General features: G+C 45.3%; 1 long non-coding RNA gene across 1 annotated transcript in view; it reads left to right on the forward strand.

Annotated features, from left to right (window-relative positions):
- Window positions 1-27,249, forward strand: part of LOC143794019 (uncharacterized) — a 100,384-nt gene extending 73,135 nt beyond the window's left edge. The window contains exon 3 of the long non-coding RNA XR_013220384.1: window positions 27,149-27,249. This is a non-coding gene — a long non-coding RNA (uncharacterized LOC143794019). The remainder of the gene's footprint in view (window positions 1-27,148) is intronic.
- The last annotated feature ends 527 nt before the right edge of the window (window positions 27,250-27,776 follow it).

Raw genomic sequence — 27,776 nt, forward strand, 5'->3', positions numbered from 1 at the left:
AATATTGATCTACTTTGATTGTCAAATAACCGACAACAAAAACAATATATGGAGTCACCAAGCATTGAGTGTATTAGCCAATCACGTGGAACCTTTTCTCCAGTACCTATCACCCTGTAATAATGAACAGAAGAAAATCGTCTCTTACTACCATCCGGAAAATCTGTGAGTGGAAAATCGTGAAGATTTACTTGTTTAGGTCCCCTTTTGATAGTTTGGCATCTCTGAAGGTTGGTGATTACATCAGGCCATTTTGCTGGATCATCACTGAGTTCTGGCACAGGTCCAGGATGACAGGGCAGGACTGGCTGGTCTGGAGAATCCAAAGGCATGTCACCTATTTCCTCAATGTTGGAACACGCTTCTAATGAGCCACTAACATTTGGCTGCACATCAGACATGGTAGAAATCACAGATTCTTCATTCTCTTTAGATGCACTCTTCCTGAAGAAACGATCAATAGAAGGTAGCTTCTTGATTTTGTCCTCCAATAACTGTTTATCTTTTCTTTTCTGACTTCCAGACTTGTACTTCTTTGTAGGAGGTCTATGTTGACTTGCCAGTTCTTGGCCTTGATCCGTGCTATCCATTTTAGCCTAAAAAAAATAAAAAGGGATCGCCGCCATCATCTCCGCATCACCGTCATTATTTTTCCTATCACCGCCATCATGTCTCGATCATCTCTGCATCACCGCCATTATTCTCTGCATCAGCACCATCATGTCCCCATCATCATCATCTCTACATCACTTTCATTATTCTCTGCATCACCGCCATTATAAGACCACACCGGGTACCACTCCTTTCAGCTAAGAACAGGAAACTGAGGCTACAATTTGCACAAGCTCATCGAAATTGGACAGTAGAAGATTGGAAAAACGTTGCCTGGTCTGATGAGTCTCAATTTCTGCTGCGATATTCGGATGGTAGGGTCAGAATTTGGCGTAAACAACATGAAAGCATGGATCCATCATGGTGTCATGGTGTGGGGAATATTTTCTTGGCACTCTTTGGGCCCCTTAGTACCAATTGAGCATCGTTGCAACGCCACAGCCTACCTGAGTATTGTTGATGACCATGTCCATCCCTTTATGACCACAATGTACCCAACATCTGATGGCTACTTTCAGCAGGATAATGCGCCATGTGCATGTCATAAAGCTAGAATCATCTCAGATTGGTTTCTTGAACATGACAATGAGTTCACTGTACTCAAATGGCCTCCTCAGTCACCAGATCTCAATCCAATAGAGCATCTTTGGGATGTGGTGGAACAGGAGATTCGCATCAGGGATGTGCAGCCGACAAATCTGCGGCAACTGTGTGATGCCATCATGTCAATATGGACCAAAATCTCTGAGGAATGCTTCCAGCACCTTGTTGAATCTCTGCCACGAAGAATTGAGGCAGTTCTGAAGGCAAAAGGGGGTCCAACCGTTACTAGCATGGTCATATATATATATATATACCATGCAGTGTACTTACAAAAATGCTGTCAGGCGGTGAGCGGCAGTGGCTTCAGCGGACAGGATGCTCGCATCCCCGGCGTTGAGTGTGCGCTGATGTTCCACAGCGGCTTCAGCGGCTCAGTTTGCGCTGCCATGCGCCGTGGCTCCAGCGGACCGGACGGCTCCCTGTGTCTGCGCTCCTATGTCACATAGGACCAGTGGCGGACACAGAGGCCAAAGGGCCCATGTTCAAAGAATGGTCCTGGGCCCCCCCTTCCCCCATATATAGTGTATAACGCAGCACTTCCACATGTAGTTCAGTCAAGGGAAGGAAAGTAATGTTTATTCATTATATTGGCTGTGTGCGCACACACTCATTCTCACTCACGCTGCCATGCACACACACGCACGCACGCACACGCACTCACACACACACACACTCACTCACACACTCACACATATATACAAATACATATGATATATACACAGTAACACATATGTATATACATAGTGGACGTTAATTGAGTACTTACTGGCTGCTGTCTGCTGGTTCTGGCGGGCAGGTGTGGTGGTGACAGTGGTGTGCAGCGTATATACAGCGGCGGTGAACCTGCCGATACGAGGGGAGATGGGGAGATCGAGATGGGCAAGTGGACGGCCGAGTCCGACGGCCGTGGTCTGGAGCCGGTGGCTCTGTGACTGTGACACAGACAGAGCCACCTGTGTCCTGCGAGCCGGCGGGTTCTGCGTCCGGAATTCCGCCGGGGTGCAGCAGTGGCTCGCTTCCGGGTCCAGCAAGCAACGGCTGAAGGACGTTCCGCGTGGAGGGGCCGGGCAACATATGGCTGGGCGGGGCTTTCAGCGGGGACTCCGTCTCCTCCGTCCCCTCTGTCTCTGGATCGGCGAGTCGGCGGCCAGTCCCAAGTAAGAAAAAAAAAATAAAAAAAAATTGCCGTCGGATCCTGGGGGCCGGGGGGCCCCCAGAAGTCAGGGGGCCCCGGCATCTGCCCGACCCTGCCGTCCGCTGACGCCGGCCCTGTTCTTGGGTTTTGCTAACTTCTACCGTCGTTTTATCGCTAATTTTTCTAGCGTTGTTAAACCTTTGACGGATATGACCAAGAAAGGTTCTGATGTTGCTAACTGGGCTCCTGCAGCCGTGGAAGCGTTCCAGGAGTTGAAGCGCCGGTTTACTTCGGCGCCTGTTTTGTGCCAGCCTGATGTCTCACTTCCCTTTCAGGTCGAGGTGGATGCTTCTGAGATTGGGGCAGGGGCCATTTTGTCACAGAGAGGCCCTGGTTGCTCGGTAATGAGACCATGTGCTTTCTTCTCTAGGAAGTTTTCGCCTGCTGAGCGGAATTATGATGTGGGCAATCGGGAATTACTGGCCATGAAGTGGGCATTTGAGGAGTGGCGTCATTGGCTCGAGGGTGCTAAGCATGGTGTGGTGGTCTTGACTGATCACAAAAATTTGATGTATCTCGAGTCTGCTAAACGCTTGAATCCTAGACAGGCCCGCTGGTCATTGTTTTTCTCCCGTTTTGACTTTGTGGTCTCGTATTTACCAGGTTCAAAGAATGTGAAAGCTGATGCTCTTTCAAGGAGCTTTGTGCCTGACTCTCCTGGAGTCACAGAACCTGTTGGTATTCTTAAAGAAGGAGTTATTTTGTCAGCCATTTCTCCTGATTTGCGACGTGTGTTGCAGAGATTTCAAGCTGGTAGACCAGACTCTTGTCCACCTGACAGACTGTTTGTTCCTGATAAGTGGACCAGCAGAGTCATTTCCGAGGTTCATTCCTCGGTGTTGGCAGGTCATCCGGGAATTTTTGGCACCAGAGATCTGGTGGCTAGGTCATTTTGGTGGCCTTCCTTGTCACGGGATGTACGGTCATTTGTGCAGTCCTGTGGGACTTGTGCTCGAGCTAAGCCTTGCTGTTCCCGTGCCAGCGGGTTGCTCTTGCCCTTGCCTGTCCCGAAGAGGCCTTGGACACATATTTCCATGGATTTCATTTCTGATCTCCCGGTGTCTCGGGGTATGTCTGTCATCTGGGTGGTATGTGATCGCTTTTCAAAAATGGTCCATTTGGTGCCTTTGCCTAAGCTGCCTTCCTCTTCCGATCTGGTTCCTGTGTTCCTTCAGAATGTGGTTCGTTTACACGGCATTCCTGAGAATATTGTGTCTGACAGAGGATCCCAGTTTGTTTCCAGGTTCTGGCGATCCTTTTGTGCTAGGATGGGCATTGATTTATCGTTCTCGTCTGCCTTTCATCCTCAGACTAATGGACAAACTGAGCGAACTAATCAGACTCTGGAAGCTTACTTGAGGTGTTTTGTTTCGGCAGATCAGGATGATTGGGTGACCTTCTTGCCGTTGGCTGAGTTTGCCCTAAATAATCGGGCTAGTTCCGCTACTTTGGTTTCGCCATTTTTCTGCAACTCTGGTTTCCATCCTCGTTTTTCCTCGGGACATGTGGAGCCTTCTGACTGTCCTGGAGTAGATTCTGTGGTGGATAGGTTGCAGCAGATCTGGAATCATGTGGTGGACAACTTGAAGTTGTCACAGGAGAAGGCTCAGCGTTTTGCCAACCGCCGCCGCGGTGTGGGTCCCCGACTTTGTGTTGGGGATTTGGTGTGGCTGTCTTCTCGATTTGTTCCTATGAAGGTCTCCTCTCCTAAATTTAAGCCTCGCTTCATCGGTCCTTACAAGATATTGGAAATCCTTAATCCTGTGTCCTTTCGCTTGGATCTTCCGGTTTCGTTTGCCATTCACAACGTGTTCCATAGGTCTTTGTTACGACGCTACGTTGTGCCTGTGGTTCCTTCTGCTGAGCCTCCTGCTCCGGTGTTGGTTGAGGGCGAGTTGGAGTACGTGGTGGAGAAGATCTTGGATTCTCGTCTCTCCAGGCGGAGGCTTCAGTATTTGGTCAAGTGGAAGGGTTATGGTCAGGAGGATAATTCCTGGGTGGTTGCCTCTGATGTGCATGCGGCCGATTTGGTTCGTGCCTTTCACGCTGCTCATCCTGATCGCCCTGGTGGTCGTGGTGAGGGTTCGGTGACCCCTCCTTAAGGGGGGGGTACTGTTGTGAATTAGACTTTTTTGGCTCCCTCTAGTGGTTACTAGTGATATGACTCTGGGATTTCCTTCCCTCTGTCTGCACCCAGCTGGGTCGTTACTTCAGGGGTGTTGCTATATAACCTCCTGGAACCTTAGTCCAGTGCCTGGCATCGGTGTTATCAGACACATTCTGTTTGCTCCTGTTTGCTGGTCCTGGTTCGTGTTAAATTAAGCTAAGTCTTGCTTCTTTGTTTTTTGGGTTATTTGTGTGCTATCATTTTTGTCCAGCTTGTACTAAATGTGATTCCTGACCTTGCTGGAAGCTCTAGGGGGCTGGTGTTCTCCCCCCGGGCCGTTAGACGGTTCGGGGGTTCTTGAATTTCCAGTGTGGATATTTTTGATAGGATTTTTTGCTGACCATATAAGTTATCTTTCTATATTCTGCTATTAGCTAGTGGGCCTCTCTTTGCTAAATTCCTAGCTCATTCTTATGTTTGTCTTTTCCTCTTACCTCACCGTCATTATTTGTGGGGGGCTTCTATCCAACTTTTTGGGGTATTTCCTCTGGAGGCAAGAAAGGTCTTTCTTTTCCCTTCTAGGGGTAGTTAGCTCTCCGGCTGGCGCGAGACGTCTAGGATCAACGTAGGAACGTTCCCCGGCTGCTGGTATTTGTGGTGCTAGGATTAGTTATATGGTCAGCCCAGTTACCACTGCCCTATGAGCTGGTTTTCTGTATTTACTGACTTAGCATTATTCCTGAGACCCTCTGCCATTGGGGTCATAACAGATATGATGAGCTGCTACCTCCGATATAGGTATCTCAGACCTGTTGTCGGGAATCTGGTTGCACTCCAGTATTGATGGCAAGGATAAGCAGGTTTGACCGTCTATAGACTCTACTTTGAATCCGGTCACTTTTCTCCCCGCTGTCTCAACAGTATCTGCACACGTCTTTAAGGAGTATGGAGAGCCGGGACCAGCAATGTTGAAGGTGTCAAAGAGAAAAGACTTAGCTAGAGAGCTGTTGCTCTGATGATCCAAGATTGCATATACCTTGATTGCCTTATCCTGTTGGCTCGCTGGAAATACTCTGGCAAGACAGATCTTCGAGCAGGATTTTCCTGCTACAAGTTCCTTGCAGATCTCTGTACACTGAGAAGTGACCACTTGGGTGTCTATGTCAGTGTCCATCTGTTTTTTTGGCAGACTCTTCTACTCGAGACGATACCCCTGAGGGTGGTCCAATTCTGTGTATTTCACGTTGGTTTCACAGTTCTTGGCGAAGTGCGAGGTCGTCGCACAGCATCTGAAGCATATCTTGTTTTCCTTTAGGAAACTCTTACGGTCTTCTAGAGACTTCTCCCTGAAGGCTCTACATTTTAGTAGAGGATGAGGTTTCTTGTGTAGGGGGCAGTGTTTGCTGAGGTCCTGAGGTTTATCTTCTTCTGGAGAGGACTTACTTGCCCTGTAAGGAAACCCTGTGGAGGTAACATTAGCTTTGTGGATTGCCACTGGTGTGGCTGGTGTTACTAAAGCACAGATTATAAATTTAACCACCACTAGATGGTGCTATAATACTGCAAATCAACACTGTAATACTAAACTTGAATATATAATGCGAGCCACACTGTCCTTCCTAGACAGAACAATAAGTATTTGACATACTCGCAATTTTGCAAGTTTTCACACCTACCAAGAATGGAGAAGTCTGTAATTTTTATGTTAGGTACACTTTAACTGTGAGTGGCAGAATTTAAAAGTAAAAACCAAAAAATCACATTGTATGATTTTTAAATATTTCATGAAATAAAATACAATTTAATTAAGTATTTTATCTCCTACCAACACACAGGCTCTCCATGCATATGTCATGACTGTCACACAGTTGCGACACGTGCATCTGCGGTGCCGATCAGCTGATGGGCCAGCGTGATCCAGGAAGCCGGGTTCTCTCTGAAACCTAGTCGGCAAGCGCTATAGCTTGCCGAATAAGAGGGAACCCGAGCAAATTCATTCATCTCTAGTAAGGATGCTTCTGAGAAAGGTCAGGAATCAGGCCAGAACTACACTGGAGGATCTGGTCAATGGCCTGAGAGCTGGGACAACAGTCTCAAATAATACCGTTAGTAAAATCCTGCAGGGCACATAAGGTCCCCCTCTGCTCACACCAGAACATGTCCAGGCCCATTTAAAGTTCGCCAATAACTATCCAGACGATCTAGAGGAGGCATGGGAGAAGGTCTTGTGGTCAGCTGAGATTAAAATAGAAATTTTTGTTATCAACTCCACTCACTGTGTTTGGAGTACATCTCCAAGAACACCATCCCTACCTTGAAGCCTGGGGTGAAATATCATACATTGGAGGTGCTTTTCTGCCAAGGGGACATGATGACAGCATCATATTGAAGGGAGGATGGATGGGGTCATGTATTGTAAGATTTTGACCAGCAACCTCCTTTCCTCTGTAAGCGCATTGAAGATGGGTTGTGGCTGAGTCTTCCAGAATGACAATAACCCAAAACAGCAAGGTCAACTAAGGAGTGGCTCCTTAAGAAGCATCTCAAGGTCCTGAAGTGGCCTAGTCAGTTTCCAGACGTCAACCCAATAGAAAATCTTTGGAGGGAGCTGAAACTGAATATTGCACAGAGACAGACCCAAAATCTGAAAGGTTTACACATAGTTCCCAGTGATAACTATGCAGGGAGTAAGTGGAGATAGCATTTTATTGTTTGCCATGACAGAGGTCACTGAAGCAGAAGTGGCAGCTACTTGCCAGCACCTGCCCAGAAGATCCCTGAATACACTGCCCATAGAAGGGTGGAAAAGGTATGGATTGTGGAGGGAGTGCAGGGCACAGGCGCGGGATTTTAGCGCCATAACTGCATGTCACAGGGCACTGTGATGTGAATGGGAGGGGGGCGAAAATATAATGAATACAGGAGGCAGGGATTTCTTCCAGGCACCGTACGCCCCAGAGTCTGGAAAAAGTCATTAGCATAAAGACATAAAGTATTCTCAACAACAAGACAGCTAATATCAGGCGTACAGGTAGGACTAGTTTAATTTTTCTATCCCCTGAATGCCCATATTAATAGGTTATACATGTCCCAGGGGGGTGACAGAAGCCATTCAGAGGTGGAATTGCTTATGTGTTTTGGATCAGTGCGCTTCAGCTTGAGGTCATGAACAGACGCATGACATTCTCCTTCAGGATTTTTCAGTAGACAGCAGTCTTGTCAGTCCACAGAGTCAGTAGCGTAGCTACCGGGGGGCAGAGGGTGCGGTCTCCCTGCTCTGCCGCCGGCTGCTTAGGGGCCCCTGAGCAGGCGGGGGGCCCGGTGCCAGCAGTGGGCCCCCCGCCTGTCATTGCAGGGTCAGCTGTACCGGCATTTAGCCAATACACCTGACTGCAATGATGAGGGATGAAGCGCTGCTCTGCGCTCCTTCCCGCATCATCCCCTGTCAGCGTCTGATGTCGGCGACGCTGACAGGGGGCGCGATGACGTCACTGCCCGGCACCCAGTGTCAGGAGACAAGCGGGAGCTCAGAGCAGCACAGGAAGCAGGAAGAAGAGAGGTGAGTATTTATTTTTTAATGGGTGTTGCCTTATAATACAGGATCTGCCTATGGGGTGGTCTGCCTAATACTAAAGGGTCTGCCTATGGGGGGTCTGCCTAATACTACCTGGTCTGCCTTTGGGGGGGTCTGCCTAATACTACAGGGTCTGCCTGTGGGGGGTCTGCCTTACACTACAGGGTCTGCCTATGGGGGTCTGCCTAATACTACAGGGTCTGCCTATTACTACAGGGTCTGCCTATAGGGGGTTGTGCATATGGGGGGACTGCCTAATACTACAGGGTCTGCCTATGGGGGGTCTGCCTAATACTACGGGGTCTGCCTGTGGAGGGGTCTGCCTTATACTACAGGGTCTGCCTATGGGGGGTCTGCCTATTACTACAGGGTCTGCCTATGGGGGGGGTCTGCCTTATACTACAGGGTCTGCCTATAGGGGGGTCTGCCTATGGGGGACTGCATAATACTACAGGGTCTGCCTATGGGGTGTCTGCCTAATTCTACAGGGTCTGCCTATGGGGGAAGGTCTGCCTAATACTACGGGGGTCTGCCTGTGGAGGGGTGTGCCTTATACTACAGGGTCTGCCTATGGAAGGGTCTGCCTAATACTACAGGGTCTGCCTATGGGGGGTCTGCCTATGGGGGGTCTGCCTAAGACTACAGGGTCTGTCTATGGGGGTCTGCCTTATACTACAGGGTCTGCCTATGGGGGTCTGCTTTATACTACAGGGTCTGCCTATGGGGGTGCTGTCTTATACTACAGGATCTGCCTATGGGGTTACTGTCTTATACTACAGGATCTGCCTATAGGGGTGCTGCCTTATAGTACAGGGTCTGCCTATGGGGGTGCTGCCTTATAGTACAGGGTCTGCCTATGGGGGTGCTGCCTTACAGTACATGGTCTGCCTATAGGGGTGCTACCTTATACTACAGGGTCTGCCTGAGGGGTGTTACCTTGTTCTTAAGAGTCTGCCTATGGGGAGTGGATTATATAATATAGAGTAGGCCTATGGGGAGTGCATTATACTATATTGAGATCTATCTGGTGCATTATACTATAAAGAGGCTATCTAGAGGGTCATCATACAGTGCGGGGATTACAGTGTTGGAGCCATCAAACAGTTTAAAGGCTACTAAGGGGTCAGTATACTGTGTATAAGAGAGCATCATACTGTGTATAGGGGAGTTGTACAGGGGGCAGACTCGGGACATTATTAAATGTAAAGTGGGCACTTATTGTTATAGGGGAACTCAGGTTACTGCGACTGTCAAAGGAGCACACATGGCAATATTACTTTCTAGGGGACAAGATATGGGCACTGTTTTCTGGGGCACTTGCACCTGGCATTGCTATATTATAGAGGGGTGCTTTAGAATTTAGAGGGCACACAGAACCACACAGCAGGTGCAGTAATAGGGACACATACGGCAGCAGCGGCTCAGTATTGGGGTATCTGGGGCAGTAATAGGGACACATACGGCAGCAGTGGCTCAGTATTGGGGTATCAGGTGCAATAATAGGGATACATACGGCAGCAGCGCTCAGTATCGGGGTATCAGGTGCATTAATAGGGACACATACGGCAGCAGCGGCTCTGTATTGGGGTATCAGGTGCAGTAATAGGGACACATACGGCAGCAGCGGCTCAGTATTGGGGTATCAGGGGCAGTAATGGGGACCCTTACGGCAGCAGCGACTCAGTATTGGGGTATCAGGTGCAGTAATAGGGACACATACGGCAGCAGTGGCTCACTATTGGGGTATCAGGTGCAGTAATAAGGACACAAACGGCAGCAGCGGCTCCGTATTGTGGTATCAGGTGCAGTAATAAGGACACAAACGGCAGCAGCGGCTCAGTATTGGGGTATCAGGTGCAGTAATAGTGACACATACGGCAGCAGCGGCTCAGTATTGGGGTATCAGGTGCATTAATAAGGACACATACGGCAGCAGTGGCTCAGTATTGGGGTATCAGGTGCAGTAATAGGGACACATACCTCAATACTGAGCCGCTGCTGCCATATCAGGTGCAGTAATAGGGACACATAAGGCAGCAGCGGCTCAGCATTGGGGTATCAGGTGCAGTAATAAGGACACATACGGCAGAAGTGGCTCACTATTGGGGTATCAGGTGCAGTAATAAGGACACAAACGGCAGCAGCGGCTCAGTATTGGGGTATCAGGTGCAGTAATAGTGACACATACGGCAGCAGCGGCTCAGTATTGGGGTATCAGGTGAAGTAATAGGGACACATACGGCAGCAGTGGCTCACTATTGGGGTATCAGGTGCAGTAATAAGGACACAAACGGCAGCAGCGGCTCAGTATTGGGGTATCAGGTGCAGTAATAGGGACACATACGGCAGCAGTGGCTCAGTATTGGGGTATCAGCAGGATGAAGAGTTTGTGCAGGTTGGGGATAGATGGTGATGGCTGGAATATGAGAAGTGAAATGTGTCTTTGTTGTTTTCTCTGCAGCCGAGTCCTGGCTGGAGAAGCTGTCATGTCGGTCTGGGCCAGATGGGAAAAGTGACGACTCTATCATAAAGAACATCAGAGGTAAGTCAATATCTGTAACTGTGCTGTGATCTCTTATATGTTCTGTAGGGCTGGTATCTACCACTGACCATATGGAGGTAATATCCATGTTGGTCTTTGTATAGAGATTATCTTCAGTAATAGCGCAGTCATCTGCTGAGGTTCTCCTCCACTATTAGGGCGCATCACCGAGCTGTAATCAAGGTTACCAGGTTAGGGGCCCACTCAGAAGCTTCGCCCCCCTGAACCAATACCCTAGCTACGCCTCTGCACAGAGTATTCTCCCAAAAGTCTTGGGGATCATCAAGATATTTTCTGAAAAACTGAGACAAGCTTTTATGTTCTTATTGCTCAGCAGTGGTTTTCATTTTGGAACTCTGCCATGCATGCCATTTTTGCTCAGTCTCTTTTTATGGTGGAGTGATTAACACTGACCTTAACTGAGGCAAGAGAGAACTGCAAACCTTTGGATGCTGTTGTGCAGTCTTTTGTGGCCTCTTGGTTGAGTCGTCACTGTGCTCTTGGGATAATTTTGGTCGGCCGGCCACTCCTGGGAAGGTTCACCACTGTTCCATGTTTTTGCCATTTGTGGGTAATGGCTCACACTGTGGTTCACTGGAGTCCCAAAACTTTATAATAGGTTTTATAACCTTTTTCAGACTAAAAGATCTCAAATACTTTGCTTCTTATTTGTTTCAAAATTTCTTTGGCTCACGGCATGATGTTCAGCTTTTGAAGATCTTTTGGTCTTCTTCACTTTGTCAGACAGGTTCTATTTAAATGATTCCTTGGTTGATAACAGGTGTGGAAGTAATCAGGCCTGGTTGTGGCAAGGAAATTTGAACTCAGCTTCCCAAAGATGTGAATTTATGTTTAAAGGGGGGGGCAATCACTTTTTCACACAGGGCCCTGTAGGTTTGGATTTCTTTTTCCCTTAATAATAAAGACCTTAATTTAAAAACTAAAAAAAAATGCATTTTGCGTTTACTTGTGTTGTATTTATCCCTATTTAATGTGTGCTGCATGGACAATGTTACCAAATGTGCATCTTGTGAGATGTATGCATGCCTTGAACAGTCATTTGAGGGTGAGCATATCTGCACTCGATGTCAACACGTTACATGTTTGGAAGCCCAGATAAAGGATGTAAATGTGCAGCTTGCAACGCTGGAGAGTAGTTTAGAGCTCACTGTGCATGCGCTGTTGGAATGCCCGCCAGGGCCATGGGGTACTCGGTACCAGGTTCGGTACTTAAAGGGATTGTCATGGTGACGGTGACCTGGTCCATGGCTCTGGGCACCCAAGTAAAAGGGATGGTCTTTAAAGGGGTTTGTGAAATAATAAAAGTATGTGATGCCACCTGTGGTACTCGGTCAGGGGTGACCGACGCTGCTTAAAGGGGTCCTCTGGGGTGATGTTATGGAAGCAGGGATGGAATGGCTTCCCACAGGTGAAGCTGGGTCCCCAGGCCTCCCGGTGTGTTTGGCAAGGATGGTGCAGTGCCGGAAAATAAATGAGGACACAGGGTTGCAGTCTCTTTATCTGGTTTACTGATGGTAGACAGCCACAGTCCAGAGTACCAGCAACAGGTGTTGGTGAGGTCCGGTCGGCCTGGAAGCAATTACATATCCCTTTCCCAGGTGAGGTTCGTAAGCCTACCGTGTTGCACTTTTAAGCAAGTTCCTTGCTGCCTGTGGCTTCTGTCAAGGTCCTGTCTCTCCTGTCCTTGGACAGTACCTGCATAGTAGGGAACTCGAGCCTTTTTACAGAGTCTCTATCATGACTTGGGTTCTGTGTGTTGCTGTACCTTCAGGTTGGGGTGCGGACAGTCAACTTAAAATCTACTCTCCTCCGGTTCTGCTGTGGGACATAACGTACTACGCAGCCTCAGTCTCCCGGTGCTCGATTCCTGCGCTTCAACTTGGAAGGAGCGCAACCGCAGCTCCCTTCCAGCTCATTTGTTCTCCTGTGCTTCTCCCCTCAGGCACTTGCTATCAATGCAACCTTCCTGCTTTTCCTCTCTGGCCTGGAGCTGTAACACCACACGTGGTACTCCTCTCTCCTCCAACTTCTCTTATCAACTCACTCCACCTAACTAACTCCTTCTCCAGGCCAGAATATCTATATCTGGGGGAACCTCCCCTGAATCCGGGTTCAGAGCTCCCCCTTCTGGCCTGGATTCAGAACGTGTTGCATGTAGGTGTATTACCTGTTAAAGGGAATCCTCCTTGCCTCCAGGCATGACATCACCCTCCCCTAAAGGAAGGCAACATCACTGTAACAACCAGTTATCTGGGGTGTTACACCCCCGAATTAACTCCTGTACTCTCGGATTGGGAAAATAAGCACAACGATAACAGGTCAAGAATAATGCAAACTTTTTTTGGATATGCATATCAACAAGTTAAACAGGTATTAAACTTATGCTTCCCTTTATTGGAGGTTCTTGGCTTTAACATTACATAACAAATTTACAAAAAGTGCAAACAAATGAAAAGTGCAAGCATTTTAATATAGGGTGTCCTTGTGCACGAACAACAGCAATGATGCAGGGGACCCGTCATAAACTACCCAACGTAGATCTTGGGCTGGCTACAAGGCATAACATCCAGACCTTGTCTTCAACCGTGCCAGACGGTTTTCCTTCGGTCTTAGAAAGCAAACAGGGCAAACAGGGTTCTACACACGCTACCGGCACGTGGTAAAACCAATAAGGGGCACCTTAAGAGGTGCCAACTATTTACAATGGAAAGTTTTCAGGTATGCACCATTCATTACCCTACCATCCTTTAAATTTCAACAAACATTAATAAACATAATCAAAACCTTTTTAAACCAGGTTACTAACTATGCACCTCAATTGTCATTATCTATTGGTTCTTTTTCTCTATTTTCTTTTCCAGGGCAGCTCCTGGTGTCCACTGATTCCTGACTGGGGAAGTTCCTTTTTATATGTCACAACAGGCAATTCTTCTGTGAACAGTCCAGCAACAGGGGTTTTTGTAGCCTTGGTATATACCCTACTCTCAGTTGCTATACCTGTATTGGCACGCTCTTCTGTTTACCTTTTTACGTTCAGGGCATAATATCACCTTTCAACATTGTGCCGGGTGAATGTCAATTTGTCTCCTGGATAAAGATCACGGTATGGGTGTCCCTTTAAGAGATGCGATTCAACAACTCTGCGGTTGACAAAGAGTTCTGTATGCTCTCCATGCTCTTTAATAAACACCCATCCTCTGTTCAAGTTAAAGGTGACCATAGTTCCTTGTCTTATTGGTCCTCTATCCGTGGGTTTAATTTTGCGGGACCGGGCTTTAGCCAGCATATTGCATTCCTCCATAGCTTCCCATTTAGCTCTGCGCTCTTTATCTTCTGCGAAAAGTTTTAAGACTATACGGGTATCGGAAAATGGTGCAATTTTTTTTTTTTAACAAAGTTCGGAATTTTTTTTCACCACTTAGATAAAAAAGAACCTAGACATGTTTGGTGTCTATTAACTCACAACACACACTGCACCGGCACGGCTGTGCCTTCACATGACAACTGCGCCACCAATGACTCCCAGGCATTACTGTCAGGACATCGCTTCCCTGACTTCCTGAAATCCTTCATTGGACCGCCCACGAAACTGGACACATTGCGTCATTGTGAAATACTACATAGCGGTGACAATACTTACCCGGTGATCCCTTAGGCGACTATATGATAAAGGCCGTGGTTCGGCCGAAATGTCTCTAAAACTGTCGCTCCACCTATCACCGTTAATAAAATTGATTCACTTTAAAGCATACCTTTCGACTGAGTGCAGTGATTCTATATTGAACTTGGACTTATGGAACATTGGGTTCCCTTTCACTGGCACCTTTGCTCTACCTAGTTGAGTGCTAACCATCTACATTATTATTATATTATTAACTCATAATGACCTGGAGAATCATAATAGCAGGTCAGTATTAGCATTTAGTGAACCTAGTAGAAAAGCAAAACAAAAAACAACTGTGGGATTGCACTGTATTGCAATTTCACCACCCTTTTTAAATTTTTTCCCATTTTCCAAACATTAAAACGAATGGTGCCGTTCAAAAGTACAACTCATCCTGCAAAGGACAAGCCCTCACATGGCCATACTGATGGAAAAATAAAAAAGTTATGGTTCGGGGAAGAAGGGTAGCAAAACACGAAAACGCAAAACCAAAAATACCTCAGGTCATGAAGGGGTTAAAAATGATTACAGGGAACTCAGAAAGAAGCTGAAGGCCAGCGCTTCCAAGGTGGTGTTTTCCGAAATATTGCTGGTTCCATGAGCATCACTAGAAAGACAGCAGGAGCTTAGGGAGATAAATAAGTGGCTTAGAAATTAGTGCAGGAAGGAAGAGTTTTGGTTCATGGAGAACTGAGCTTTTACATTAGGATCTGGAGGGATGGTAGTTGTGCTAATAAGGGGATAGATAGAGTAGACAAAGAGAGTGAGACGGTAGGGGATAAATGAGGATTTAGAGGGGCTGGGATATACAAGGAAAGTAGGGAGCTGAGTAGGAGTAACAAATGTGTTAATAGTATTAAATATCTGCTGGCAAATGTCAGAAGTCTTGCAAACAAAATTAATGAACTGAAGAGACTTATGTCAGTCACATAATACCATGTGGTGGGCATTACGGAAACCGAAAGCCGTGATTGGGTAACAAACATAGAGGGTTAATCTACATTTAGGAAGGCACAAAAGGTAGGGGTGTGTGTATTGAGTCGCCCTACCAGTGCCTGGGGTACTCGGCACCGGGTCCAGTGGCTTCTTAAAGGGGAAGTCACGGTGGCCGCGACCCGGTCTGTGCCCTGGGCACTCAATTAAAGGGGAACGGTCTTTTAAGGGAAAAATGTTTATAAGTCTGTCCTGATGCCACCTGTGGTGTTCGGTTAATAGTGGGACCGATGCTCCGTTACAGGGGACTTCTGGGGGATGTTATTGCAGCACTGATGGTACACTTCCCACAGGTGAAGCGGGGTCCCCAGGGATCCTAAGGTGTATGGTGGTGATGACTGTTGCCAGTAAATGAGTAAACAAGTTGTAAGTCTTTACCTGGTTTACTGTGGTGGGCAGGCCACAGTCCAGGGCAAAAGGCAACAGGTACATAGGAGCCCAGGCAGCCCAGAAACAAGTGGAATCCCCTTGGCAAGTCAGGTTAGGAGTCTTCCACTCTGCGCTTGCTAAAGTCACTTGCTGCCTGAAGTGATCCAAGCAAGGTCCTAATTCTTTCAGTTCTTTCTCCTGTCCTGGGACAGGTACCTGTATGGCAGCACTTTCTGGGGTCTCTACATGGTGACTCCAGGCTCCTGTATGCTGCTGTACCACAGGCATAATTTGGGCAATGTCTGTATGATCTTATGCCCTCCGGTTCTGCTGAGTGTCCTGTAGTTCCACTCTAGCCTTGGGCTCCCGGTACCCGGTCTCTGCGCACTGACTCTTTGAAGGCCTATTCTCAGCCTCCTTGAGCCCTGAATCTCTCCTCTGCTCCTTTCCTGTCTGTCCTCGCTCACAGACTGTCTGTACAAACTGAACTGACTCCTCCTCCAAGCAGGATCTTTATCCAGGGAAGCTGCCCTAAAACAGGGTTTTGAGCTCCCCCTCCTGGCCTGGATTTGGAAGGTGTTGCGTGTGTGATAACCTGCCAAAGGGAATCTCACTTTTCTCCAGGCATAGCACTCCCTTCCCCAAGAGGAAGGCAGCACTACTGTGGTACCCGAACTCCTGGGGTGCCAAATGTATTTTCATAAAATCCAACTTAAAACCTGTACTCAATGACAAAATTTGGGGGGGCTGCGACAATGTAGAGTCAGTATGAGTGAATGTACATGGGGAAGGCAGTAATGAAAAGCTGCTAATTGGAGTTTACTACAAGCTTTCTAATATAGCTGAACAGGTAGAGGATGAAATGCTGCAACAAATTAAAAAGGTAGCATATAATAATACAGTTCTTATTATGGGAGATTTTAACTATCCAGACTATTCAATGGGGCATAGAATCTTCTGGTCGTGCTAAAAGCTGCAAGTTCTTAGCCAAAGTTTAAGACAATTATTTCTCAGCTGGTAGATGAACCAACCTGGGGAGGTAATCTGCTGCATCTGGTTCTGTCAAATAGACCAGATACGGTAAGTTTAAGGGTATGTGCACACGTTGCGGATTTCTTGCAGAAATTTCCTGAAGAAAACCGGAAATTTTCTGCAAGAAATCCGCATTTTTTTTTTTGCGTTTTTTTTCCGTTTTTTTTGCGTTTTTTTAGCATTCTGCAAGCGTAATTAGCTTGCAGAATGCTAAAGTTTTCCAAGCGATCTGTAGCATTGCTTGGAAAACTGACTGACAAGTTGGTCACACTTGTCAAACATAGCGTTTGACAAGTGTGACCAACTTGTTACTATAGATGCTGCTTTTGCAGCATCTATAGTAAAAGATAGAACGTTTAAAAATAATAAAAAAAATAAAAACAATGCTTATACTCACCCGCAGACATCAGATCTCCTCACCGGCGTCCGTTCCTATAGCTGGTCTGTGCGCGCAGGGCCTTCCATGACGTCACGGTCACGTGAGCGGTCTCGGCCAATCACAGGACAGTGACGTCATTCGGCAAGGTCCTTCACCGCACACCAGCTACAGGAACCGAAGCCAGCGTGCAGCACAGAGGCGGGAAGACTCCGGGGCCATCAGAGGGTGAGTATAGGACTATTTTTTATTTTAATTCTTATTTTTTTACCAATTATATGGTGCCCAGTCCGTGGAGGAGAGTCTCCTCTCCTCCACCCTGGGTACCAACCGCACATAATCTGCTTACTTCCCGCATGGTGTGCACAGCCCCGTGCGGGAAGTAAGCAGATCAATGGACCCCTAGGTGTGCGGAATCCCCTGCAATTCCGCATTTTAATGAACATGTTGCTTTTTTTTCCGCGATGCGATTTTTTCGCGGAAAAAAAGGCTACATTTGCACAAAAAATGCGGAATACACTGAAAATAATGGGAGGCATATGTTAGCGTTTTTTTCGCGTTTTTATCACATTTTTATAGCGAAAAAACGCGAAAAAAACGCGAAAAATACTGAACGTGTGCACATGGCCTAAATGTAATTTTCAATCACACATTCAAAAGAGAAAATGAAAAAACCTGGAACTTTAGGAAAGATGATTTCAACAAATTATTGGAAGATAACAATGGAAAATAGTAAAAACACAGAGGGGAAACACAGGTCCTAAACAAGGAACTAACTGCAAAGAGTTTTGATAGTGGGTATAATAGCTATACAACATTAGGGCTTCCATAAATATGATCCATGACAGAAGTAATAGTGAAAAAGTGCATACACATATGCATTAAGACATAATATTCCATTATAAAAATGGGTCAAATAATAAGGTAGGCACTAAACATCACAAAAGGGGAAAAATAGAGAAAGTTCCATTATCATTTGTAAGTACCTAGTGGCTCTTGGGACTTCAATGTACGTTTCTCCTGGTAGCTTTCTCAACCTGATATAACTAGTTTAACACAAAAAGAAGTGCGTGTGCATCTGTGCAAATTAAACATTGACAAACCTCCGGCTCAGATGGCATTCATTCATGGATACTGAGAGAACTGAGCTCAGTAATTGACAGACCACTATACAGTATCTCCTATTTTTAGACTGTCTTTAGACCAGGATGACCTGTTTGTTATGGTTTGGATGATGCAGCACAAGGGCCGAAGAGAATGCCTGTTTGAGAGATACAAAGGCGTCTTCTGCCTCTAGAGTCCATTTCTTAGGATCGGCCATTTGTGGTTCAGGACAGAGATAGGAGCAGTCCGGGAGGAAAAAATGCAGAATAAATTGATGATAATAATTTCAAACCCGAGAAACTGCTGGATAGCCTAAAGATCGTCTGGACGGAGCCACTTCAGGACAGCAGATACCTTCTTGGGATCCATCTTCAGACCAGTCTTGGAAACGATGTAACCAAGAAACAGAAGGGAGGTCTGTTCAAAGACGCATTTTTAATATTTGGCATACAGACGGTTAGTTCTTAACCTTAGCAGAACTTGTCGAACCTCCCTCCTCTTCGTTGGTAGATCGGGAGAGAATATCAAGATGTGTCTATGTATGCTACCACACATGTATTTGGTAGGTCCCATATGTAAGCCCCTCGTAGGTCAAATTTTGTGAAGACTCTGGAACCTTTCAGGCTATCAAAAAGCTCAGAGATCAGAGGTAGGGGGTACTTATTTTATACTGTGATCTGGTTAAGGCCCCTATAGTCAATGCATGGTCACAGTAAGCCATCCTTCTTTACAAAGAAAAACTCAGCTCTGGCCAGATAGGAAGATTTATAGATACATCCCCTAGCAAGGTTCTTCTCAATATACTCGGACATGGCATGAGTCTTGGCCTGGGATAGAGGATAGATTCGGCCTCTTGCAGGTGATGCACCAGGTAGGAGGTCAATTGGGCAGTCATACGGCCTATGAGGTCGCAAGGTCTCAGCCTCTTTCTTGTCAAAGATGTCTGCATACCTCCAAAATGCAGCTGGCAGGTCAGGCAGATTAGCGGGGGAAGTAGAAGACAGGACAGGACGAACGAAAGCAATGCACCTCTCGTGACAACCTGAACCCCAACGGAGTACTTCTCCAGATCTTCAGTCCAGAACAGGTTTGTGTCTTTTTGGCCATGGGAGACCTAGAAGTAGAGGGTAAAAGAGACCACACAGTAGAGATGAGAGAATATTTCAATATTCGGTTCGGATCATGATAGCCGAATTCGCAATATTCGTCAGTTTAATGGTCGAATATAGCCCAATGTCATACACAGCACAAACGCCGGTGTTTCCCACACTGTGTCACTGTTACAGGTGTGTCAGGTGTGACAGACTGTCATCATGGATCTCGATGTAGAAGCTCTTTGCGATTAGCTCAAGCACCTTCTTGATTGAATATCTCTTATGGAGCAAAATCCTTTTCCCTCTAGGACCCAACAGTTACCTCCATCTTATGTTACTAATTCCACACCTGTTCAGTAGGTTTAAATATGGTGCTGGTGTTAGCTCTTACTTGTCTTTTTCTAGTTAGAAGTACTAACAGTCTGTTAGTTCCTTCTCCTAGGATTCTTGGAGGATTACTGGCATGACATCTCAATTGTCTTCTCAAGCTAAGTGTTCCCCTCATTCATCTACCCTCTCTGTCTTTAGTTGTATTTGGATTAGGTTCCTGCTCGGCGATAGGTGCAGAAACTATATAGGGACGGTTAGGGCAAACAGGATGTTGTTAGATCTGCCTAGGTCTGCTTAGGGTTCTCCATTCCCCACTTCCCTAGTGCTTGGGCTCCACCATCCCTCTCCCCTTTGTTGTGCACATACTTGTCTTTCACCCAGCGTGACAGTGACAGTGTGGGAAACACCGGCATAGAGGTTCTGATCGGTGGTAATGTTACTGCCAGTAGATTGTCACTGCCGTAAGAGCCCTGTGGGGTCACGCTGTCAAATTTTGGCATGACCCTGCAGACATGTGCTGAACCACAGCAAAAAGCTTACTGCTGGTCAGCAGGTGCCGGCTGATGAGAAACTAAATCAGTGACTGCTCTCAAAGTCAATCAGGATCATCCTGGGATATTATGGATTATTTTCTTCTTGGCGGACAGGTGAGGAATATTGTGATTTATTATTTTATTTTTGCTATAGGAGACGTTGGCTCCAGTGAATTAGGCGTTTGGCGAGTATGGTTTAATTTAGATTCAATAAAGGAGTTGTGTCATTATTTCAATTAAAGGACTTTATTCTGGGTGTGTGATTTTTTATAATATCACTATGGGGTTAGTAATGGGGGCATCTCCATTACTATCCTCAAGGCTTGATGTCACATGACAATACAATGGTGACATCAACCCCTCCCAACCATTACTCCACTTGCCACCGCTACAGGGCAAGTGGGAAGAGCAAGGCTAAGCACCAGATTAGGCATATCTAATAGATGCTCCTTTTCTGGGGCAACTGAGATCTGATATTTTTAGTCTGGGAGGGGGCCAATATCCATGACCCCTTCCTATGCTATTAATATCAGCCTGCAGCTGTCTGCCTAGCCTTTGCTGGTTATTAATTATAGGGGGACCCTACATAATAATTATTTGGGGTCCCCCATTTTAATAGCCAGTAATGGCTAAGTATACAGCTGTCAGCTGATATTAATAGCCTGGGAAGCTCCATGGGTTTTACCCCCTTGCCAGGCTATAAACATCTGCCCCTAGCCTTCGGCTTTCCTTCTGCTGGTTAAGAAAAGATGCAGGAGCCCAAGGAGCTTATCTCAGAAAAATAATCTTTTTTAAATTGTAATTTTTATTTAAATTTTTCAAATTTTACAAGAAAAGAAAAAATAATTAGGCATTTTAGATTTTTCACTATCATTTATAAGTTAACAACCAATCTTATACTATAAAAATAGTTAAACATTTTCAAGTAGATAAAAAGTTAAATTTTACGAATAAACACACAAACTCAGAAAAAAGGAAAGAGGGGGAAATTATGTGGAATGTTATGACCTAGTTATATCCATCTCATAGAGGTCATATATTTATCATTGCCCAAAAGGAATCCCAAGGAGACAAAATAAGGTTAAATCTCTCTACCGTGTTTTCGTTAAGGACTGCCCAGTTCCCGATATCCAAAGTTCCTGATATCCTTACTGCGAGTATATAGATTTAGTTGGGAAGGCTGAGAGGTTTGTTTCCAATGGTAGGCAATCAAACAGTGTGCTGCTCTTAACATACTGTATGTAAAAACAATCTAATGGATCTCTTGGAAATTGATTCAGGGCAAATATTTAATATAAATAGCTGAGAACTTAATGGGAGATCCATTTCAAAAACTTGCTTAATGAGGAGTTGGAGAGGAGTTGGACTATCACCCAGAATGGTTTAATCTGTGTATGGTTCCAAAAAATGTGAAATATAGAACCTCTAGACAGGATGCAATGCCAGCAAAGAAAAGGAATAGATGGGTCCATTTGATGTTAAAATTCAGGCGTATGGTACCAGAGATGAAGAATTTTGTACTGGTTCTCTTTGTATGAAATACAAGATGCAGTCTTGGCTGATCTGGTCCAAACATTTCTGCACTCTACCACAGGCAGCGTTTTACCCAAATATTCTTCCCATTTGAGCATATAAGAGTGTCTAGTTAGGAAATATGTGTCAGGAGCCTATAGAATATTGTAAATACTAGATATTAAACCTCTTGTTGTTGAACTATTCTTGCACAGTCTATCGAAGAAGGTAGGAATGGAGGTCTGTAGATCGTGGAATAATGATGAGGCAAAGTGCCTAATTTTAATATATTGAAATAATGTAAGAGAATGAGAATTTTGTTTTCTGCTCATCATAGGAATGTAGAATTCGCTTTTTATAGCTGATTATGTAAGAGATGTTAAACAAGTCAGATTGGGTCCATACCCCTGTAAATCAGTTGGTAGTGCAGCGCCCCAGAGTCCTGGTCGTTGCAGTACTGACGCTCCGCCACTAAGGGGAGTGATGGTACGTCTGATTGCACTTAAGGAGTTCACCTGACCAGGTATCACAGTCACACATTACACATCACACTCTGGCCACCAGGGGGAGCAAAGGGTTCTATGTATTAGGCCACTCCTCACAATCTGGTAAAACTGGGGGCCGGATAGGAAGTTAGTCAGAAGCTGACTGGGTTGGATCCAGGCAACATCCTGTGGCAGAGGGTGTTGCAGGGGAAGATTCAGGGGGGTCTCTGTCAGGGGTGGCATCCTGACAGTGGCCTAGCGAACATAACAGATCGTTATGGAGCCGCGCCTGCACCCGTTGCGGTTGCATCCTAAGAAAGGAAAAGAAGCGAGGTTTACTGTGGAGAAGTGAGAAACGAGATCGCAGCAAAAAGGAGATAAAGCCAGTAGGAGTCGTGCCTTAAGATCGTGGCAACATCCTACTGAGGCGCGTAGCCGGTGGCCGGAACGCCGAGGAAGTATTAGGCTCCAAGCATTACTTCAAACAGCGGTAGGACAGTTAATTTTAGGTTGGCTGTCTCACCTAAATCACCTAAGCAGACATAGGGGGCAATTGTGGGAGAGGGGCGTCGCTAGGGTCCCGGAAGAACTCCAAGCCTACCCGTCATACGGGTGCGTCCTATCCATATCATCTGGGGGACGGAGAAGAACATCAGAACAGATATGAGTTGTGAGAAAGAACATCTGAAACAGACACAACAGTTGTGAGGACTATCCCGTGGTGCTCAGCAGGGAGGTACTACAACACACAGGCGCTAGGAGGTAGGCACTGATTTCCACCTGCAAAGGGAACTCTGGATGTGCCTTCGGACCGGCCGGTCTCAGCCAGCCCTGTTAGCAGTACTCTGGATTGCGGATCCTGAAGCCTTCAGTAAAGAGGTAAAGAGACTGCAACCCTGTGTCCTCGTTATTCATCGCGCCTTGCACCCCGCACTACCATCACACCATTCATTGGACGCCCCTTAGCAGGGTCTCGGACCGGGTCTAGCCACCGTGACAACCCCAGGACCGAGGCAGAGAGGCCCGGTACCGAACACCCCGCGGCCCTGCGTCTGGGGGCGCTCCAGTTAAACTTTCAGGGAAATGCGGACAGAAAAGGAAGGAAGTAAGAATAGAATTTGTTGATGTCAGATTGAATTTTTTAGAGCAGACCGTGCTTATATTTCTGGTATGCATCATTGGACCCAATAGGTCTATTGAAGGGGGATTATAAGCCCCATTCCAGATCAGGAAGCTGGGGCTAACCATAATCATTCAATCTCCATCCATTTCATATAGGCAGATTTAGAAGACTACAATGGGATCGTGCTGAGGTGCGATGCCCAATAATAATGAACAAAGTTGGGTGCCACTAGACCTCCCATCGTTTTATCAGCCAACATTACCGACAATGGAATTCTATAACATCGTCCTGCCCATATGAAATTTAAAGTGAGTGCTTGAAAAGCACGTAAATCTCTGAGTGGGACTTGATATGGGTAAAGTCTCAAAAAGATAACACATTTTTGGGAGGATAGTCATTTTTATTGCTGAAATGCGTCCAAATAGTGAGAGAGGGAGTGATTTCCATTTTGTCAATAAGGATTGCATTTCTGTATATAATGGAGGGAAATTGTTCTCGTATAAAGTAGCATACAAGATTGTGAGATTAATTCCTAGGTTTTTGAGAGAAGGTGGCTGCGCCAGTGGTATTTAAAGTTACTCTGGACGTGATCTAAATGGGAGTCATTTATATTAAGTGGAAGGGCTTTAGTTTCACTTGTATTTGTTTTATACCCTGATAATTGGCCAAATTTTAAAACAATGAAGAGGCTGAGGAGCAATGTATGAGGCGTCGTGAGTGTTAGGAGGATATCATCAGCAAAAAGGGATCATTTCAATTCTTTGCTAGGGTTGAGCGAAACGGATGGGACAAATTCAAAAATTGCCGACTTTCGGCAAAGTCGGGTTTCGTGAAACCCAACCCGATCCCACTGTGGGATCGGCCATGAGGTCGGCGATCTTCGCGCCAAAGTCGCGTTTCGTATGACGCTTTCAGCGCCATTTTTCAGCCAATGAAGGAGGACGCAGAGTGTGGGCAGCGTGATGACATAGGTCTCGGTCCCCACCATCTTAGAGAAGGGCATGACAGTGATTGGCTTGCTTTCTGCAGCGTCACAGGGGCTATAAAGGGGCGTGCACGCCGACCGCCATCTTACTTCTGCCGATCTCAGTATAGGGAGAGGTTGCTGCAGCTTCGTCAGAAGCAGGGATATAGTTAGGGAGGGAAGATTAACCCCCAAACCGCTTGTGCTGTAGCGATTTCCACTGTCCAACACCACCTTTGTTTTGCAGGGACAGTGGAGGCTATATCTTTGTTCATCAGCTCTGCAGCTTATTAGGCTGCCTTATAAGGCTCCCTGATAGCTGCATTGCTGTTTGCACCGCTGCTGTGCAAACCAACTGCTTTTTTAAAAGCAAAAATCCTGTTGCTCCTTTCTGCAGTTATCTTGTTTATTTGTCCACACTTTTGTGTGCAGCAGTCCTTTTTATTGCTGCCATACTTGTCCTGAGATCATTGTAGGGAGATTGAAATTGTACTACAGTCCTTGGATTTTTCAGATATCTTCCAGCCACTTGCTGCCACTTACATTGCGTTGTGTTACACACTGGGCCTGAGTTGTGGTGCTGTCTCCCGCCCAAAAAAGTGAGATTGAAATTCTCACAAAGTGGATATACTTCAGTTCTCTTAGTTTGTCGTATATCAGCCAGCCACTTGCTGCCACTCAAATTGCGTTGTAAAATACACTGGGCCTGAGAATGGATTCAGTCTCCCCCTAAAAAAAGTGAGATTGAAATTCTCAAACAGTGGATATACCTCAGTCCTCTTAGTTTGTGGTGTATCAGCCAGCCACTTGCTGCCACTCACATTGCGTTGTAAAATACACTGGGCCTGAGTTTGGGTTCTGTGTCCCCCAGAAAAAAGTGAGATTGAAATTCTCACAAAGTGGATATACTTCATATACTTGCATAAAAGCACAGGCAATCCATTCCCAGTCTTGTGGCATTGGCTCCGACATAACTGATTGTTGGAGTTTGTTCCATATCTCATAGCATGTAGCACAAACTATTCCAGAGAAGATGGACATGCCCAGGAGGAACTCCAAACATATTGCTGCAGATGAAAGTCCAGTGAATAGAAACCTAAAGGAAAGGAAGAGAAGAAACAAACATAAGTAACTGAAATCAGTAAATGCATCATGGAAGCCACTGGCCATTCTGTGCAAAAACAGTTGTGTTATTCAAGAAACAATTAAATCAATAATATGGGTAATGGTGGTAACGCATATAATGCAAATTTGGGATGGTAAATTGTTGCATTTGTTATGTACTGACATGCCAATATAAGAAGACCACTACAACCATACCAAAATAGCAGAAATGGGATGAGCCTGGCCTAACATCCTTAAACATCAACTGTTAGGGCTTGCCAACAGCAATGTGAATAAAACCAATGATTATGGAACACATGGCCAGATGTACTCTAAAATGAATCTTTATATACAGGGTGGGCCATTTATATGGATACACCTGGGTGGACCATGTATATGGATACACCTAAATAAAATGGAATGGTTGGTGATACCAACTTCCTGTTTGTGGCACATTAGCTATTATAGGACGGGGAAAACGTTTCAAGATGGGTGGTGACCATGGCGGCCATTTTGAAGTCGGCCATTTTGGATCCAACTTTATAAATGGCCCACCCAGGTGTATCCATATAAATGGCCCACCCTGTAGAATAGTATATGAAGCAGCATCTTCCGTTGAAGCTGAACAGACAAGCTGGTTGTCTGGATGGTGGCATAGCTCCAAATGCAGCTGCTGGAAGTAGCCTTTTGTGGTCCGTTTACTGATTAGTGGATGCACCCACAGTCAGTGCCGCCTCCTCGGATCCACGATTACTGTGTGACGCTCACCAAACTGTCTACTGTAGACAGCACCTAGTGGAATAGAACATGCTCAGTCTGGTTGAACATCAAATGGAAAGACGTACTTATTAACCAAACGTAGGAAACCAGACCCAAGGAAAATAATGTAAAGGATATCCTTACAATATTATGGATGTGCTCCCAGTGTGGGCCTTAGTGAGTGTGTTTTATAGGGTTAGAATAAAACGAGCCCTTAAGTTAACAATGTATTTAATTGAAAACGCGTGTTTAAAATTGCATAGCATACAGATGGCATATGGTACCATGCCAGAAAATAATCGCATACTCAGATTGCACCCGCATTACACACAGAATACCTTATCCATTATCACTTTATCCATTGTCCTGGAAAAAAATCTGACCTACTTTTTATATGCTCGTGTGACCATGGCCTTAGCAAGATTTACAAAGTCCCCATATTGATTCAGTTGAAAAATAAATGCTGAGCAAGTATTTGTTCTCCAAGTTGCCAGGGAATCTAGAAACCATGGAGATGTCATATTTTCTTATAACTTATTTTAAAGAAGATAAGCCATATATTTCTTTATTTTCTTTATTTCATCAACATTTTTGCAATTTCTATAAAGGGCCACAGGGTGGCAGTAGAGCATGCTTTCTTTACAACTTCCATCATTTTAACAAACAAGAAGCAAACAGAACAAGTGCTGCGATTCATTATTCATATTTAGTCACTAACATTATCATTTATATATTGTAAAATGGCTATAGACTAAGCTGAGGAAGGGGCAGGTGAAACATACACTACAAGAAGTGTACCTTCCATATAATAATGGATAACATACTGTACGTATTATAATTCTTACTTTGTAGCATTTTCCCCCTCTTGCCTAAAACATTTGCAAAGTACTGTACATACTATATCTTAGGCCTCCTTCACATGTTTGTGTTTCTGGTATCCAGTTTTTTCACAGATACCACAAGTACCCATTATAAGCTATGCTGCCATGATTTCACACATAGTATGTGACCTTGCAAAACACACAGAGACGTGTTTTTTTTTTTTTTTGCAGAATAGATGACAAGGGCAATACAAGTCTATGGGTCTGTGAGAAACATCTTTATCTCTCTGCAATGCTGAGTCATAATATGGTCATAGTTAATTTGGAACAAAATGAAGTATCATCAGAACAGCAAGTATCATTAAAAATCAAATATCTAATTAAGTATGATTTCTTGAACCCTTGATTACTTGGGAAATAAGGGTTAAAGGAAACCGCAATCAATGAACAATACATAAAAAGATACAGTATACTCAAACATGAGTAAGTAAGTGACAGGCAGGTACACCTTTTTCACTACAGGCGCTTCCATATTGATAGCTTAGTTTGAAGTGTCAGCTATAAAGACAGATACGCTACAGAGTAAGTCTAAAAAATAGTCACTTAGGTCAAAATATGAAAGAAACTCAATATGTTAAATTTTAACCTCTACAGTATATTATTAGTAAAACGTGAGTATTTCAGAATTTACTGTGGAATAATTATGCTGTATCTAAGTGCAATTACTTTCACTGAGATCTCAATTTACTCTAGCTATCTTTAAAGATTGATTTTCTGTATAGTTTGTGCTTCTCAAACCTATTTAAAACATGGATTAGTTCATATTATTCGCTGACAGTTTAATCATGTAATTTTAATT

This window comes from Ranitomeya variabilis, chromosome 1 (genome assembly GCF_051348905.1).
Source record: "Ranitomeya variabilis isolate aRanVar5 chromosome 1, aRanVar5.hap1, whole genome shotgun sequence".
Classification (NCBI taxonomy): Eukaryota; Metazoa; Chordata; class Amphibia; order Anura; family Dendrobatidae; genus Ranitomeya; species Ranitomeya variabilis.